The sequence below is a fragment of the Panicum hallii genome, chromosome 5, assembly GCF_002211085.1.
Source record: "Panicum hallii strain FIL2 chromosome 5, PHallii_v3.1, whole genome shotgun sequence".
NCBI lineage: Eukaryota > Viridiplantae > Streptophyta > Magnoliopsida > Poales > Poaceae > Panicum > Panicum hallii.
Window position 1 is genome coordinate 1,055,886 of NC_038046.1, and position 18,616 is coordinate 1,074,501.

Genomic DNA, 18,616 nt, shown 5'->3' on the forward strand with positions numbered 1-18,616 from the left:
TGAGTCAGTGCAAGGAATAGTCGATGCTATTGATAAGGGTATGACTAGCGCTGATTCTGTTGGTAGTAGGATGATTGTGCCCCCCTCTTTTACTGGCGGTAGGAGGTACTATGTCATGAACTACCAGGATGCAATGGCCATTTGTAGAGTATATGGTCCTCCCGACCTCTTTGTTACTTTCACTTGCAACCCCAAGTGGAAAGAAATATCAGATGCATTGCATTTTGAACCTGGACAGCAACCATGTGACCGTTCTGAACTGGTTGTTCGGGTTTTCCATATGAAAGTTGAAGAATTCATAATAGACATTCGAGAGGGGAAGACATTTGGTCCGGTCCGTGCTGGTATGATATTCTAATGTCATGCCTCATCCCTTTAGTCTACCTCCTATTCTATTTTGACTGATCCTTACTTTTACCTACTTTATGTAGTTCTATATACCGTTGAATTTCAAAAGCGTGGCCTCCCACATATACACTACCTTGTGTGGCTAATGACCAGCAATTCCGAGTTTAATGCCTCTGCTATTGACAATATAATTTGTGCTGAAATCCCCAATGTAAACGCAGATCCATTGGGATATGCTTTGGTCGATGAATTCATGATACATGGTCCCTGTGGTACTTACAATAAAAGATGCCCATGTATGAAAAATGACAAGTGCTCCAAAAATTTTCCTAAAACATTTCAAGACGAGACCATCATAGATAACTTTGGGTTTACGATATATAGAAGACGTGATGATGGCAGATCTGTTTTAAAAAACAGCATTAGATTGGATAACAGGAACATCGTTCCACACAACATGTCGCTACTGAAGAAGTATAATGCGCATATTAATGTTGAATGGTGCAACAAAATGAACATGATTAAATACCTCTTCAAATATATTAACAAGGGGAGCGACCAAGCGAAGGTGTATTTTGAGATTACCGCGAAAACACCCAATGCATCTCCAGGGCCCCACCTGGCTCCTCCTAATGAAATTCAGGAATACATTGATGCGAGATACCTATCCACGTGTGAGGCCGTATGGCGTATTCTTGAATTTGACATTCATTATAGGACCCCCTCCATAGAGCGATTGACTGTGCATCTTCCTGGTATGAACTATGTACGATATGAGCCTAACGCTACCTTGACAGAAATACTCGAGAGCCCTGCAGCAAAAAGCACTATGTTAACAGCATGGTTTGATGCTAATTCAAAGCACAGCAGGGCAAGGCACCTGACCTACTGTGACTTTCCAAAAGAGTGGTCTTGGGACGCTTCACATAGGTGTTGGAGTCAGAAAACACCCGACACTAAAATTGGGCGGATATACTATGTGCATCCAACTGCTGGAGAGTTATATTACCTACGCATGTTGCTAATGATAGTGAAGGGAGCTACAAATTATGCTGACATAAGGACGTTTAACAACAAGGTGTACAATACGTTTCGACAAGCATGTGAGGCACGCGGACTCCTTGAAGACGATAATGAATGGAACCTTTTATTTGACGAGTCAATAGTATATGCATCGTCACATCAATTGAGACAATTGTTTGTCATGGTTGTGCTGCACTGCTCGGTTGGTAATGTGCGTGCCTTGTTTGACAAATATTGGCTCTATTTTTGTGATGATATACACCGTTCGGTTTGCCATGCCCTCGGAAACCCACATTACACTGTGCCTCATGAACAACTTATGTCACTGCTCATAAACAAACTGACTGATATCTTTGCTTATAGTGGCGGCAACATAAATGACTATGACTTGCCAAGGATAGTAACTACATATACTGATGTGTATGGTAATAGGTTGATCAATGATGAACTAGATACAAGGCCTCTAATGTTATCTATGCAAGCTGTGTCGTTGGTATCCCAACTAAATCCTGATCAAAAACATGTGTTTGATACAATCATTGCACGAGTTTCGTGCAACTCTCCTGGGTTTTTCTTTGTTTGTGGTCATGGCGGTACTGGAAAAACCTTTTTATGGAATGCTATCATCACACACCTTAGATCTGAAAAGAAAATTGTTCTTGCTGTCGCTTCATCAGGAGTTGCTTCTCTATTACTACCTAAAGGCCGCATCGCACATTCTAGATTCAAGATACCTTTTGACTTAAACGAGGCTGGAACATGTAGTATAAAACGAGGCACCATGTTAGCTGAGCTCATAAAAGTATCTGCACTGATAATATGGGATGAAGCACCCATGACACATCGACATTGCTTTGAGGCACTAGATAGAACCTTGCGAGATATACTTTCTGAAGAGAAACCCGCCAATGCTATTGTTCCATTTGGTGGCAAACCTGTTGTTCTTGGTGGTGATTTTCGCCAAATTTTACCCGTTGTTCGCAAAGGATCACGTTCTGCGATTGTTAATGCATGCATTACAAGCTCTAAGTTATGGCAGCACGTGTCTGTTCTAAAACTACATACAAACATGAGACTTCATAACCCCTCTCTAGATCCAACCCAACGTGCTGAAATTGAATCATTTGGCAAGTGGATCTTATCTATTGGTGATGGGACTATTGCTGCCGAGCAAAGGGGAGAGGAACGTGAGGCTTCGTGGATTACAATTCCTGATGATCTGTTAGTGCACACCGACGGTGATAAGACTGCTGCCCTTGTGGCAGAGGTGTTTCCAGATTTTATTATGAATTACAAAAATCCTGAATATTTGGCCGCACGTGCTATTGTCTGTCCTGACAACCAAGATGCTGACGACATAAACGATTATATCGTCAAACTGGTCCCTGGAGACGATGTTCAATATCTTAGCTGCGACACAATATCTAAATCAACTGAACATATACCTGATTTTGATGTCTTGTACCCAACCGAATTCCTAAATTCCATCAACACAAATAATTTCCCTATCCATAAACTTGTGCTGAAAAAAGGGGTCATTGTTATGTTACTCCGAAACCTTAATCAAACTACGGGCCTTTGCAATGGCACAAGACTACTTGTGACGCAACTTGGATAGCGTGTATTATGCTGCACAATACTGACTGGCTGCAGAGTTGGTGAAGAAGTTTTCATACCGAGGATCGCTCTAAACACTACAGATGTAAAGTGGCCATTTACACTACAGCGAAGGCAGTTCCCTGTGCGAATATGCTATGCAATGACGATCAATAAAAGTCAAGGACAGACCTTATCAACGGTTGGCCTTTGCCTAAAAAAACTAGTTTTTACACATGGCCAACTTTATGTTGCTGTTTCAAGATCAACATCTAGAAGCGGCCTTAGGGTCCTGATTGAAAATGACAATGGCTCATGTGGTTCGCAGACTCGAAATGTAGTTTACAAAGAAGTCCTGGATGCAGCTAATACGGCATCAGCTTAGACTTGTTTACATAGAAAAAAAGCACTGTACGTATTTTAGCGTGTAAATATGATTTTATCGGAGTTTGGTGATCTCTGTTGTTGGCTCTCATTTCTTCCGTTTATGCTGTTGAGCTTGGTGCTGCATGCAAAGTATTTTGATCCTAATATGTTAGAGTGTTTGACTGATCGCAATCCCACATTTGCTTCTTTCTGTCCTACTATTTCTGCACCTAACAGCTCTGTTTCTATACCAACAGATGGGAAACGTTTTGATTGGTGCCCTTATGGTTGGGGACTGCAGTGACTGCTTATGCGTACGTGCCTCTAGGATTTGGGAGTTCAACGATCTTCAAGATGAAACAAAGCTGCTGCATACTGATCTGGTGTTGCTCGATGAAGAGGTACAGTTTATTTTTTGTCTGCCTACTCTTGCCTACATGAAGAGATGCTTGCGTATTTTTATTTGCATTATATATCCAGTAACAACATCCATTGGACAGAGTAATATAACAACACCAAAGTAAACTAGGGATATTTCCAAGGATAGAAGCTGTTGTGTTATCATCCGAAAAAATACGATTTGAATTAAAACACAACAAAAACTGTTCAAATGAAAATAACAAAGAAATTATTCTTTTGTTTGAATGGAACTAATTTAACTGAGAAAACGAAGTTGAAGTAGGGATATTGCATGGTCTAGGCAAGGAAAAACTTCACTTCCTGAAAACATAGAAACAAAAGGTATAAATAAAAGAAGGAATTAATGGGATTCATTGAGAAGTAATATGATTCAGCAAATTCAGCGTTGCAATAGGATAAACAGGCATAAGAGTGTCAAAACATTCAACTTACTTACTTTTTTGACATTTGAAAAGTAAAAGAGTACCACTTCCCCAAAAAGATAATGATCAGTGAATCATTACGTTTCTAATTTAAAAGAAACAGTATTATCTTAGATTCGAAATTTGGATAGAAATATCCAGTAAGATGCACAGGATGAAGGAAACAGCAATAACTAAAACAAAATGAGATGCCAGAAAAGCCTTAACAAAATATATATATATATATACCAAAATGTTTAACTAATATAATAACCACAAGAAAAATAACTCTTACCAAGCGGAGTTTTTCGAATGACTGGATATTGTTTTCCCGTCTTTGCATCTGGAACAGGCAGCAAACATGATGTAACTCAAAAGAGAAGTAAACTCAAGTTCAAATAAAAGAAAAACATGATAGGAGAAAGTAAATTTTAAAAAGGAAATTGAACTTCTTTATAAATAGCTGCAGCCATAAGTTATGTATTAATAATCGCTGATCTCAAGACACCTACCCTTCTTGTATGAAGACGATGAGCCTTTTCTCTTGGCCTGAAGACATTGTATGGGTTTGTATCATTCACTGGCGGAGGAGGCTGCAAAACAACGGCCAAGTCATCCAATATTAAAAGTAATGCAGCCAAGAAGCCAGAATATATTATAACAACGTCCTAATTTTACAACAAGCCAAAGTTTGTAGGCCAAAACAGAGTTTACATGAATTTCATAACTGCAATATTTGCTTATGGCATGGACAAAGAAATTTCACAGGAAAATAATGCCCAAATCCTTTGAGGAAATGTGTTCTACAATTGAATCTCATTTGAGGTGCCAAAATGGCCAAGTTGCCAGCATGACTCATTAGGGCTGGACAGATGACCATCATCAAATTACAGGATTGGGCATTTTGCAAGCAAGACATAAGACATCCATAAAACTACAGATATTGATGCAGAGATTCAACCCAACATCTGCCCTGCTATCATGCAGTTACAATATGTGATTTCATTAAGCAAACTAAAAGTTTGTTGGGCAGATTATTCATGAACGACATTTTTATCACTTCAGAAAAAGATTATGCTAACCTGCAACCGCCGAAGAATAGACTTTTGCCATCGCTCCCTCTATAAAAGAACAAAAGGTATAAGATCATGAAATATAAGCCAAGTTTCTGACTTAAAGGCTAAGTAAGAATTTGAAGGTTTTCAGACAAAATAGATAGTGAGAGAAGATATCAAAGACAGCGAGTCATGTTACAAAAACTAAAAGAGAAGCACCATTAGTACTTGAAGAAGCCATATGCTGCATTTTGAAAGTAAAAAATACCTTTTCTTTCCAGTAGTTATATACAGCTTGGAAAACTGCATACCTGACAGACAAATACTGCAAAGCCTACAAAGAAAGCACTTGGTCAGTAACTGTTCCGAGTGGAAGAGAAATACAGGTTAAAAAAAGGTAACCCTCCCCAAGAATCTAGAGGGAAAAAGAACTGAAGAATAATCAGATCAGCTGCAGATTTACTACAGGAAAAATGTACAAGTTACTTTCTACTCGCTCCCACTTGAAAATCTTACTGATAATCAATATCAGTGCCTTGAAATCCTTCCCAACCAATATCTAAGAAGTAATCAATAGCAGAATCCACCTAACCATAAGTCAGTTTTCACAAATACATTTATACAATAAGACATAGATAAGCACAATAATGTGCAAATCAAGAGTGCGTGGAAGATCTTTTCAGTGATTGTTCAGAAGCTCCACAAGGTTGCATTTCTTGCAACCTTATGTATTCTAAACATTCACATATCCTTTCCGAGGATGCATTGATGCTGGCACGGAACCAGACAAACTAACGAACTGTCCCACAACACCCCAAGTTTATTCTATTTGAGGCCACAAGATGAAAGTGAATAGTGTGTTGAACATGTAATTCTATTCATTGAACAGTTTCCATTGAGAATCCATAATGAATGCACAAAGTGACAGTACTGTCAGCACGTAACATATCTAGACATCATAATATAAACAGCAAGATGAGAACATATTGAAAAGTCACTTCTGTTATAAATATTTTGCATTTCTACCATTAGAGGGTACACCATAGAAATGGCAAGGGATTTTTGAATCTGGTGCATAAGTGTTTTGACACATACTGGAAGCTGAGTGTCATATTGATGCATAGTACATTTTAACACAACATAAAAAAACGTCCAAATGTGCTATATTTAGCATGAAGAATCCTAAGATATTCAACATACAAAATCCAGTGGCCAGCATTCTATGCATGAGCTGTTAAAAAGGCAAAAATAAAAAAAATATAATCTCAGAATTGATGACTATGGACCGGATACAGTAGGTTTATATGAATATGTTATATCAAGTACAGTATCTATTGGAAAATGAAATTCATATAGGCTGCATGCCAACTCTGTAATCCCCTTAATGGTCTCCATTTAATGTGTGGCTTTACCTCCATAGCAGTATGAAGCTGCAAAAGGACTGGTACTGGTCCTATGAAAGTTGGTGTTATGGCTCCTGCTCTTTCACGAGCCTTGTGGTCCAAAATTTCTAACTTGAATAGCAGGACCTCCAGCCTGTAACGATTTGAATTAAAACACAACAAAAACTGTTCAAATGAAAATAACAAAGAAATTATTCTTTTGTTTGAATGGAACTAATTTAACTGAGAAAACGAAGTTGAAGTAGGGATATTGCATGGTCTAGGCAAGGAAAAAACTTCACTTCCTGAAAACATATAACTAGGGATATACTGTGCATTGTTTGTGATTGTCCAGCCAGATGAATATATTTGTTAGGCATATTCTCAGTTGATTGCTTTGACTATAGCTTGACCATATTACTTGACACATTAATTTGTGACAATTATTTTTTTTACCAGAATTACCTCAACGCATTTACAGCACACTGCTTCTCTAGGATTTTGTTTATTCTTGTACTGACTTATCTTACTGACTCGTTCTACAATATATGCTAACTCTGATTAATCTATACAGGGAAATATCATTCATGCACAAATCTACCCGCCTCTCCCTGAAAAATTCAAACCTTTGTTAGAGGAAGGAAGAGTTTACAATCTCTCCTTTTTCCAAGTTAAAAAGGCGAACCGACTTTATAAACCAGTTCAAAACGACATTATGATCAGCTTCACAAGATGGACTACAGTGGAGGAGGTTGTTGAGATTCCACCAGCTTTCCCAGAATTCACCTACTCCCTTACTCCCATAGAGAAGCTCCCATCAGTTTTGGATAACAAAGAGTACTTTACAGGTAAGATTCCATAGGCCGATGCATTCTATATGTATGCAGGTAAAAAACAAATAAAAAGCTTCTCATGCATTGTTGTTCTCCATGTTAGATGTACTTGGCGCAGTCACAAAGATCTCGGATGCTTTGCCATTACAGCCAAGATCCCAGCAAGTTGATACCATGAAAAGAACTGTGACAGTATGTGATGAAAGGTTAGTTTTACATGCTTTATTCTATTTTGCATGGCAGCAGGTTCTGCACCTATGTTTGTATAATATTGTGTGTCTGCAATTTCACATGAGCAGTGGTGCTTCTCTGGACGTCACGCTTTGGGGTGAGCGAGCCACTTCATTTCCAGCTGAACAACTTCATAAAGATGGACAACATTCACCACAAATTGTAATATTTGTTGGCACTCTTGTGAGGGGCTATGCTGGTGCTGGTATGTATATCTAACAACTGTATAGTGGCAAGTGTTGTACCACTATGCTTAAAACCGTTCCTTGCTGTTTTAGGAACCATCTCATTGTCTGGTGGCTCATCATGCAAGTGGTATATAAATCCTGATGTCCCTGAAGCAAAAAAACTTATTGCCAGGCCATGTGCCCATCTAAAGCATTATTGATACTCACTACCAGCATTTGTCTATGTACTAACTAACAACTAACCTCTTTTCTTACCAGCATGAAAAGCGTGCACCAACCAGTCGCACACGCTCCACAAGTAAAATACAGTGAGCCCAGAACTTCCGTTGCAGAACACAAGAAAGTATCTGATATCAAGTATCTTCACCCCTTCAAGAACAAGGTCATTCCTCTGGCACCACATTCGAAACGATAGACCTAGCTGGCTATATAAGGCTGCTTACTTTCCTTGTATATTTTACAGAAAGTAGAATGGTTGGTTACAGTAAAGATAATGAAGATTGATAAGTCATGGTGGTATGAGTCGTGCAAGAAATGTTTCAGGACAACTAGGCCTCATGGCAACACCTACAAATGCTTTAATCCAACATGTAGCACCATTGGTGCGCCTAGCCCAAGGTACAGGTCATACTTGCTACACTACCATCCATTTTTTTCGTCTAGAGGTTATCTTCTTCACAAGCACATTAGACGTATACAACTTTTACTAATTGATTCTCTCACTGCAGGTACAAACTGGTCATCATTGCTGGGGACGAGACTGGTGACACTGAGTTTGTCATGTTTGGACGCATAGCACAGCGTCTCATAAAAAAGACAGTCGATGCTCTCATTGCCAATAATCCGCCTGGATTTATCCCTGACGAGATCACTAGACTATTGGAAAAGGTTTTCACGTTCAATGTTTGCTTCACAGAGAATACAATTTCTTCTGGCAATGTCTCTTTCCAGGTCAATACCATTGTTGCGGAGATTGACGATGGGAATCCTGTTCCACTAACGCCGGTTGGGTCACAGTCATCGTCAGCTGTGCTCTCGCACCATGCAGGCACCAGTGTAGAGTGCACACTAGAAAAGGACTCTGACTTCACTTTACCTTCACCATCAGCCAGAACACAGGCTACTCATGCATCAAGCACCACACCTTCTAAGACCGTGATGCCTGACACTGGGCTACCAACTACACCACGGAGCAGCACAAGATCTGATAAGAATACGGTAGAATAGTTCTCGCAGCCTGATGTGCAAACACATGTTTTACTTCAAGACTTACTCTTGTCAAAATCTCATGTACAAAATTACAGGCAGTGCAGGACAAGGACAGCCGCCTTCCAAGTGAGGGTCCTGTTACAGTGTCACCAATTGTACCAACTTATTCAACGCCTGAAGCGCAACAAAGCACAACTAAGAAAAGGTCAGCACAACATTGTTTGATTCCTTTAGATATTTCAGTTCATACCACATAATTTTGTACATCACTAAGGGATAGAATAATGGTTCTAGAAACCGTGCATCACTCGAGAGAAAAACTGCAAGGAAGATTGTTTTGGATGATGGTGACAAGAATGACAGTGGGGATGATTCCGCTGCTCCCCCTACTGGGCCTAGGTATCTCCCACTATCTGCTTAATTGATATTGCATTGTGAATATGGCTAAAAAATGTACAATGTATGCAATCTGGCTTGGTATCCAATACATTAACAAGTTAATAACTAGAATGTGGATGCAGTTCTGACTTGGCCCAGTATTTGTTTGCCAGCTTACAGCTACATACCTCTAATTTTGTGTGGCTCTCTCAGGATATAGGTATCTTTAAAATATCTGCCTCTTGCTTGCAATCAAGATTAACTTATAATTGTGTGGCGTGAGGAATTTGTTTTGATGCGTGTGGTGTGGATCACAATGCAAAGGAACCAGCTTGGGTTACATTGCACAGCATTTATTTCATTGAATGCAGAATGTGCTGCCATGCCCACGCCATGGTAATAAATCCTCTTTAGGCTTAAAAACAATACAAAAATAAATGACAGGCTGGTACGTTACTCTGTTTACTTAAACGACCATGAAGATGAGGTGGTATGTCGCCTGCCACTACACCTTATAGGCCTATTTGTTTCTGTGTCTGGTGGCAGTGCTCCCTGGAAAAATACGTTGCAGAAAAGTGGGGATTCTTGTGCCTTGCATTTTTGTCGGTTTGCGTTCAAAGTTTGATTATTTCTAGCGGTGCAGTGTGGAAACGTGCAGCGCTCGGTGGCATTTTAGCTGTTCTGTTGGTGATGCTGCCAGCTGTGAATACAAATGGGGACTATATGGTCATCCTTGTCTAAATGTGTTTACATTTCAGTCATTTTACCTATTCATTTACTATACCACGTTTAACCCTTATAATATAACTAGCTGATTAGTGCATTGTGCCTATTTATGCTTTGGAATTTAGGCTGTTCTTCTATATCTGGATCTTGGATAGGCTGTCCTATGCCTAAGTAATGTGATGACCTCTTTTCCTATATTACTTGAAAGTTTTGTTGAAACTACTATGGAAAAGAATAAAAGGAGTACATTGAATAAATGGAAATGTTTTGTGATGTGCATAACCTTTTAGTGGTCCTATATTTTCTAAGAGATTCTCTTTGGGTTTAGCTAAGTCCTAGATGAAAGTTTCCAGTTAATAATCTTCAAGTGACATGCATAACCTTTTAGCTGTTACTTTATTGTCTCAGAGATTCTCACTGAGTTTAGCTAAGTCCTTGCTCTAATATTTTTTTTGATATCCCTATTTGAAAGGCGATTCTACATACTCATCAAGAATAGGCTTTTGAAAATGCTAGAAGTAAATCAACGTAATGAAAAATTAGTTTCAGTATGTTATTATGCTTTGCCCTTACTATCCTCTATCATTGATTGAATTATCCCTGATGGCCTCTTTTTTCTGTACAGCCCAGCCAAAGGTGACGCCTAACCGAAACAGGGATCGTCCTACTTTTGTGTCATGCTTTTATGTTCATATGGATAGACTACAACGGATGTGTGTTAATCTACTACTAGGAGTGGGATTGAGCGAAAGGTCGCCATCCTTTTGTGTTTGATTTTAAAGGAAGTAACACGTGTTCATCTACTGCTACGAACACGCTGTCCAGCGCACTTGCTACTGTAACAGTGCTTGTATTTTGAGAACATACCGTCTTATATGCGCCCATATGGACCCTCTTTTGTTGGTAGTATCAAAAAACTAATTTACTGTGTTGGTGCTTGCTTTTCAGTCAGTGCTCCGAACAACCTTACAGGTTGCAATGTAGTCCAAATATTGTTGTTGCCACTTATGCATATGTAAATAGAAACTTATGATCGCCTTCTGATGTTTTTTTAATCCATTTTCTTCATGCCTATTGGACTTCGTAGTCACTGTAAGGCATACGACTTCCAGTAATACTGCTATAATATTCTGCTGCCTAACTAATATGTGCTCTGAATTTATTTTAATTGCTCGTGCAAATACAGAACTAATAATGTGTTGTTATTTATTTCTGTGCCTAGACTTCTCTGAGGCAATGGTGAAACTAGACTTTTTTTATATATATTTATTTCTGTGCCTCACATTATGTTGCGTTTGAGCAATTTAGTTGTCTCGAGTGCCATTGAAATATGCAGTGACGCAAGTATTTAAACTAACATCTTATATTTGATTTATAGACACTACAAGTTATTTTCAATGATAGGGCGCGCAACGCGCGCCTCAGGTTCTAGTCATATATGCACTTGGAGCGCGTTTGGTTGGCTGTTGGGTGGAGCCTGGCTCGCACCTAGCAGCCATGCTAAATTGGGAAGGTACAAGACATGCAGGGACTCGGATGTTTGGTTAACTGAATTGATTTCCACAGAGCGAGTGCAATAGATATTTGGTTTAGCTACACTAGTACATACACTACACCACAACACAGTATTAGCGACAGGAGTCAGTTGGTAAAAGTGCACAAATAGTAATGGACAGTCTGTAGGTAAAACTTATCAATGGACAATCTGTCCGTGATTCCTGTTTTAACGAGTGACGGTCCGTCGATAAATGTATATATATTTACCAATAAATGATCTGTCGGTAAATCCTGATACTACATCGGGCAGTCAGTCGGTAAAACATAACAAATTTTAGCGCCAACTATTTCCGTGCGCAGGCTCGTGCGCCCGCCCATAATGTTTTGGACCCTAACTCTGCTCTCTTGGGCTGAAAAAACCCACTCCCGCCCGCTTCTGCTCGACACACACCAGCAGGCAGCGCCGCCACCCATTCCCCCATCTCGCTCGCGCGCATCCCATCCCCGTCCGCTCGTGCGCGCCGTCGCCGGCCGCTCGTCGCGCGCGCTCCCTGCCGGCCGCTCGTCGCGCGCGCTCCCTGCCCCCGTCCGCGTGACCCAGCCCCCATCTCACTCGCGCGCATCCCATCCTTGTCCGCTCATGCGCCCCGTCGCCGGCCGCTTGTCGCGCGCGCTCCCTGCCCCCGTCCGCGTGACCCAGCCCCCATCTCCCTCGCGCACAACCCATCCCCGTCCGCTCGCGCGCGCCGTCGCCGGCCGCTTGTCGCGCGCGCTTCCTGCCCCCGTCTGGTCATCCTTGCTGCGTGCCGCCTCCGACCCACCCCAGCTCAGCCACGCCGTCGTGAAGGAGCACCTCGTTGGCTTCATCCTCCAGATCCCCTTGTAATCCCAAGTATTTCCCTCTATTTCTAGATCCCCTCGTAATCCCAGGTATTTCCCTCTATTTCTCTTGTTCAGTGCTAGGATTTGGTAGGATCTATGGCGGATATAGCAGGTTTCCTGTGCAAATTATTTGCTCTGTGTCTAATTGAGTGATTATTGTAGTTTAGTTTGTTTTCATTGCATATATGGTCGAGCGCTTAGGGGGTAGGCAATGCTGAAAGATGGTAGTGCAGGCTTGTTCGATTGCTCTATTTCACGATTAGTTTATGCTCAGTTCTAGAAGGTGGTAGCAGAAATTGATGATGATGCATTGCTTACAGTAATAGGGGTTGGTGAATTCTGTATGATGTTGCGAGTGTTATGAATGATGACGAATAAACGATGAAAGTAAATAGATCAAACTGAAAGGGGACACGAGATTTAACGTGGAAAACCCAACCAATGCGGAAGGGAAAAACTACGGGCGCCAACCAGCAAGAACTTCAATATATCAAGAGTCGGGTTACAACGCCGTGCGGCGGCTTACAAGAAGATTGTCATCAAGGAGAAACCCTAATTGGGTAAGCCTCCGGCGATAGGCCTCCGCTACGCTCCGTCACAAGTCGGCCTTTTATGTGCAACTGAATTTGGAACACAACTCAACAGCGAGTTGATGCATGATGCCATAGGATCCTTAGATTATTAGTACTTGGAGAGAATTCTGTGTGATTTACTTGATGATTCATTTGGCGGTTACATAAATGCAGTTTTGTGTGCTGATTTAGCCCGTCACTTCTGTACAATTTTGTGATAAGACATGATTTCAGATGTACACCCTTATTAGCTCAATGTTTGTTGATATTGTCGTATCCTTGCTGCTGAGGCCTTTTATTTTGAATCTTCTTATGGATCTATGTCTTGCTTCCTACTTTTAGTTTTTGAACCTATATCCTCCTGTTAGCGCCATAATCTGACTGGGCCAGAAGTGGGCCATGGAGCAAGATGGGCCTAGAAGATGGAGCAAGATGGAGCATATATATATTGCCTGTTCCAAAGATCCGATCCGGTATTAATGCAATCGGCTCTCTATAGCCGATACCGGGGGGAGATGATGAGCCGATTACGGCTCGGACTAATCTTTACACATGTCTGTGCGTACAGGAGTTTGACACGTCACACCTTCCTGATCGGGTGTAGGGTCAGGTGGCACGCCTAGCAACTTGCAGCCAGGGCGCGCGCTGGATCACTGGGCCGTTGACCGAGGGACCGGGGCCCACCAGCCGTCCCGGAAGCCTCCCGGCTCCTCGTGTTGCCTGTCACTGCTCGCCGGCGGGTTTTGACCGACAACACCTCCCCAACTGTGTTATCTATAGGTGGCCGCCGCATTGCTGGCCTTCTGAAGTCCCATTAAGGTAATAAAGCTATGCCATTCTTTTTTATATAAAATGCTAATTAATTTGGTTGCAAGATATGATAATGCATGTACTACATATTTCCATCTTTCTTTCTCATGGTTAAATTTTTTTAGACTTATATTGAATTGCCTCTACAACATTGTCAGCAGCTCGCACATCGTTTTGGAGCATCTACAACACTCATAGCAGCCAACCTTTGTAGCTGAGAAGTTATTAAGTGAAGGAGCTTATGTGTAACAGTAAGTTTTATTTCTCTCATGCCTATTACTGATTGTTGCATTGTCTTTCATGCTTACTGTTTGTCTGTGCTATCTGTTGTGCAATAGTTTAGTGTTAAAAGATATAATTTAGAAGCAGCTTCATCTCCATAAAGACGGATGGATAAAACCTGGATCAACAATGAGGCTAGGTACATCACAACTATTTCAAAGATGCGAAAGTGTTGTCAAGTTAATATGTGACTTAACTTAATAAATTGCATGTAGGCATACAAGGGCATATTTGCAAGGGGTGAACGATTTTTTAGCTTATGCATTTACAAATTCAGCCGTAGGAGGAAAAATGTTATGCCCTTGTAGAAAGTGTATTAACTCATTTTGGAGAGATGCAAGTGATGTACGTGAGCACTTGATATGTGATGGGTTTGTAAAAGGGTACACAACATAGAACTTACATGGAGAAGCAAACACCTCTAATGTGAATCATGGGAATAGTGACAATGAGTCTAGTGAAGAAGATGAAATATCTGAATTGCTTAGAGACCTAGCTTGTGGATTAGATGATAGAGGGGATTTTGAAGACAAAACTTCTATTTAGAAACCTAGTGATGATCTACGAAAGATTCATAAGTTGGTTGAAGCAAATAGTCAAGAGCTGCACTCTACATGAAAGAATTATACAAAGCTTCATTTCCTCATTAGATTGCTTCATATCAAACTTCTTGGAGGATGGACCGATAAAAGTTTTGACCTATTACTTGATCTACTCAATGATACATTACCTGGGGCTTCATCTCTACCTAGAAACTACTATGAGCCTAAGAAATTGATTAAATCCATAGGACTTGGGTACATTAGTATTCATGCTTGTCCAAATGATTGCATCCTGTATTGGAAGGACCATGTAGATTCAGATTCATGTCCAAAATGTAATGTTTCAAGGTGGAAATCAGTTAGGAAGAGTCTAGATGGGAAACATGTATATAAGGTTCCTAGCAAGGTTCTCCGCTACTTTCCCATAAAGAAAAGGCTCCAAAGATTGTTCCTGACTTCCAAAATAGCAAAGCTAACAAGATGGCATGATGAGGAGCGAACAAAGGATGATTTACTTAGGCATCCAGCTGATTCTCCTCTGTGGAAAGACTTTGATGATAAACATCAACTATTTGCTTCAGACAGCCGCAATATCCGTTTAGCATTTGCCACCGATGGTTTTAATCCATATAGGGGCATGAATGTTAGCTACAGCATTTGGCCTGGTATCTGTATTCCATACAATTTTCCACCTTCAATGTGCATAAAGCAATCAAACTTCATCCTCTCTTTGTTGATTCCTGGTCGGCACGATCCTGGTAGTGATATGGATGTTTATTTTCAGCCCCTTGTCTATGATTTGCTAGATATGTTTGAAAATGGAGTCAGAACTTATGATTCTTCCAAGAGGGAGTTCTTCCAGCTGCGTGCTGCAATATTGTGGACAATCACTGATTTTCCAGGTCTAGGCTATGCATCAGGTTGTGTAACATCTGGTGAAGCAGCATGTCCTGATTGCCACTCCCATACATGTTCGTTTCGACTTAGTAATGGTACCAAGACTTGCTATATTGGTCATCGTAGGTTCTTGCATGAAAATCATCCATTTAGGTTTGATGTTGATAAATTTGGTTCAACTGAACTTAGGCCAACACCTACTCCACTTTCCGGTGAGGAAATTTTAGAGTGTACAAAAGATATTGTTACAGTTTTTGGGAAGGATCCATCTGGAAAGAAACCAGCAAGCAAGAGACGCAAGGAGGGGGAGGCATTAGTAATTTTTAAAAGAAGATCTATTTGGTTCATACTTCCCTATTGGAAAGAATTGATGCTGCAACATAATTTTGATGTCATGCACATAGGAAAAAATGTGGATGAGAACTTTGTTAATACATTTCTAGGCACTGATGGGAAATCTAAGGACAATTTGAATTCTCGATTGGACCTTCAAGCTCTAGGTATTAGAAGTGATCTTCACCCTATTGATGTTGATGGCCAACTTTATTTACCACCTGCACCATACACAATGAGTCCTAATGAGAAGAAATTATTTTGTGAAGTACTTAAAGGGGTAAAGTTCCCTGCTGGTTACGATATGATATACGACACAATGTTCATGTCAATGAAAGAAAGGTGTTTGGGTTGAAGAGTCATGGGAGCCACATTGTTCTACAACACTTAATGCCACTTGCTGTGAGGAAAATATTACCAGAAATAGTCAGTGTTGCAGTGATTCATGTTAGTAACTTCTTCAAGAAAATTTTCTCACCAGTTATTCGAATAACTGATATGGAGAGTTTAGAGGCTGATACAGCTGAAACCTTGAGCCTTCTTGAGGCTATATTTCTTCCATCTTTCTTTGACATCATGGTACATTTGATGGTTCATCTTCCTGCCCAAGCAAAAATTGCTGGTCCTGTACATTTTCGTAGCATGTGGCCTGTTGAGAGGTAATTCCCCTTAGGCATGCTGAATTGTAGTAAAAAACAATTGTACATATTATTTTACAACATTTTGAGCTTATTATATGCGTACAGGTTTTTGATGAGGTGTAAGGGTGATGTTCGTACAAAAAGTCATCCTGAGGGATCAATTATGGAGGGGCATTTGTTTTATGAGAGCCTTACCCTTTGTGCTCGCTATTTACATAGTGAGACTCAATTTAGTCGACAAGTTAGAAATGATGACAGGAAGCAAGTAGACAACTGCAGTACAACTCCTTTCTTTCATAGCTTTGGTCGGGGTTTGGCTGGAAAGTGTACGGTGAGCTTAGACTACAAGACATGGCTGCAAGCACATAGATATGTTTTGTTCAACTATGCCAATATAGGACCATACTTGGAGTAAGTTATCTCATTTATTTAAAATCACATTTTAGTTTTCTCTTCATGGTAAAGTTATAAAATTACCATTGCAGCAAGCATGATCAATATCTATCTTCAATTGGTCTTCGAAACAAACGAGACATCAACCGCATGCAGCATGAATCCTTTCATGAGTGGCTTAGGTCGCATGTAAGTAACTAGGAAGACGGCACACATTATTTGAGATGAACATCATAGCTACCTTAACAGTAGTATTTTATACTCACAGGTGGAAGAAATAGGTGAGGAAGCATCAGATGAGATACAAATTTTAGCTAAGGCACCAATGATGATCGCACGAAAGTATAGTAGCTACACAATAAATGGATTTGATTTCCATACAAAATCTTATGATGATGGTAGGTCTGTTCAAAATAGTGGGGTTGCTCTGATTGCTGAGTCAGAATGCTTTGAAAGGGGCAATAAGGATAACATCATACTAGGAAACAAGACTTACTATGGTATTATAAAGGAGATTGTTGAACTGAACTATCAACATAAAGGAAATGTGGTTCTTTTCAAGTGTGATTGGGTTGACAATCGTGTGCAGGACAACTGGGTGAAAACCGATCAGTTTGGGGTTACCAGTGTCAATTTTAGGTATTTATTCAATACAGGCGAAAAAATATCAGATGAACCTTTTATTCTTGCTTCACAGGCAGTTCAAGTCTTCTATGTTCCTGATCCAATTGATACTGAGTGGGCCGCTGTTCTTCAGTCAAAACCAAGGGATTTTTATGATATGGATAATTTAGAGAGTGAGGATGTGATCGTCCGTGTACTTGCAATACTAGATATATTTTGTTAGTGTAAAATATGTGTTTGTTTGTATAAAGCGTATGTGTGTTTATGTGAAGTTTTTGAAAATTTAAAGTGCAAGTAAAAAGGGTATTTTTGTAAATACAGAAAAACTCAGGGTTGTTTTTGCAAAATGTATTTGGATGGAGGTGATTTCAAAATAAGTGAAGGGTAGTTTTGCAAATAGGTTTTTCTTATTGTATGTTTTGTAAAAATATATATTTATTTAACCAAAAGTTTCATTTGAAATGTGTGTGTTGAAGTGTGTAAAAATTTTGGGTAAAGTGGTAAAAATAAGGGTATTTATGTAATTTTATACAAATACAAATCCTTTTACGCAAGTATTTGATTTACAAAAGTAATTTCCAAAGTTATTCAGGACTAAAGTGTAAAAAGTGCAAGTCATCATGACATGTCATAAATGCTTGCATTTAGGTCCTGAATTTTATAAAGTTACGCTTTTTAGGACAAAAGTAATTCAAATCCAACTTTTGTTCAAAAATTCACGTGTAAAAATGCAAGTTTTGAGTTTTTGAACTTGAGCCCTAAAGCAATGTTGTAGAGCTTGAAAAACTCTCCAACTTTCGTTTTGGGCATTTCTTCGTTCGGGTTTTAGATTGGTGGGAAATTTTGTTTTACAAATAGGTCCCTGCAGTTTTCTGAAATTGTGTATAGGTCCTTGGGGAAATCCATTCCCCCTTCTCCCTTGTTCTCTTATCACTGGCGCCTTATCTTCTTCCCTGCCGTCTCCTCCTTTCCCTCCTCTCACTGGCA

The 18,616-nt window shown here is 40.0% G+C and overlaps 1 long non-coding RNA gene across 1 annotated transcript; it reads right to left on the reverse strand.

Moving 5' to 3' along the window:
• Positions 1-4,393: 4,393 nt before the first annotated feature.
• On the reverse strand, positions 4,394-6,062 carry LOC112895241. Its single transcript, XR_003229171.1, has 3 exons — positions 5,237-6,062; positions 4,667-4,747; positions 4,394-4,497 (listed from the first exon to the last, which is right to left on the reverse strand). It is a non-coding gene; the product is annotated as an uncharacterized LOC112895241 (long non-coding RNA).
• Positions 6,063-18,616: the final 12,554 nt, after the last annotated feature.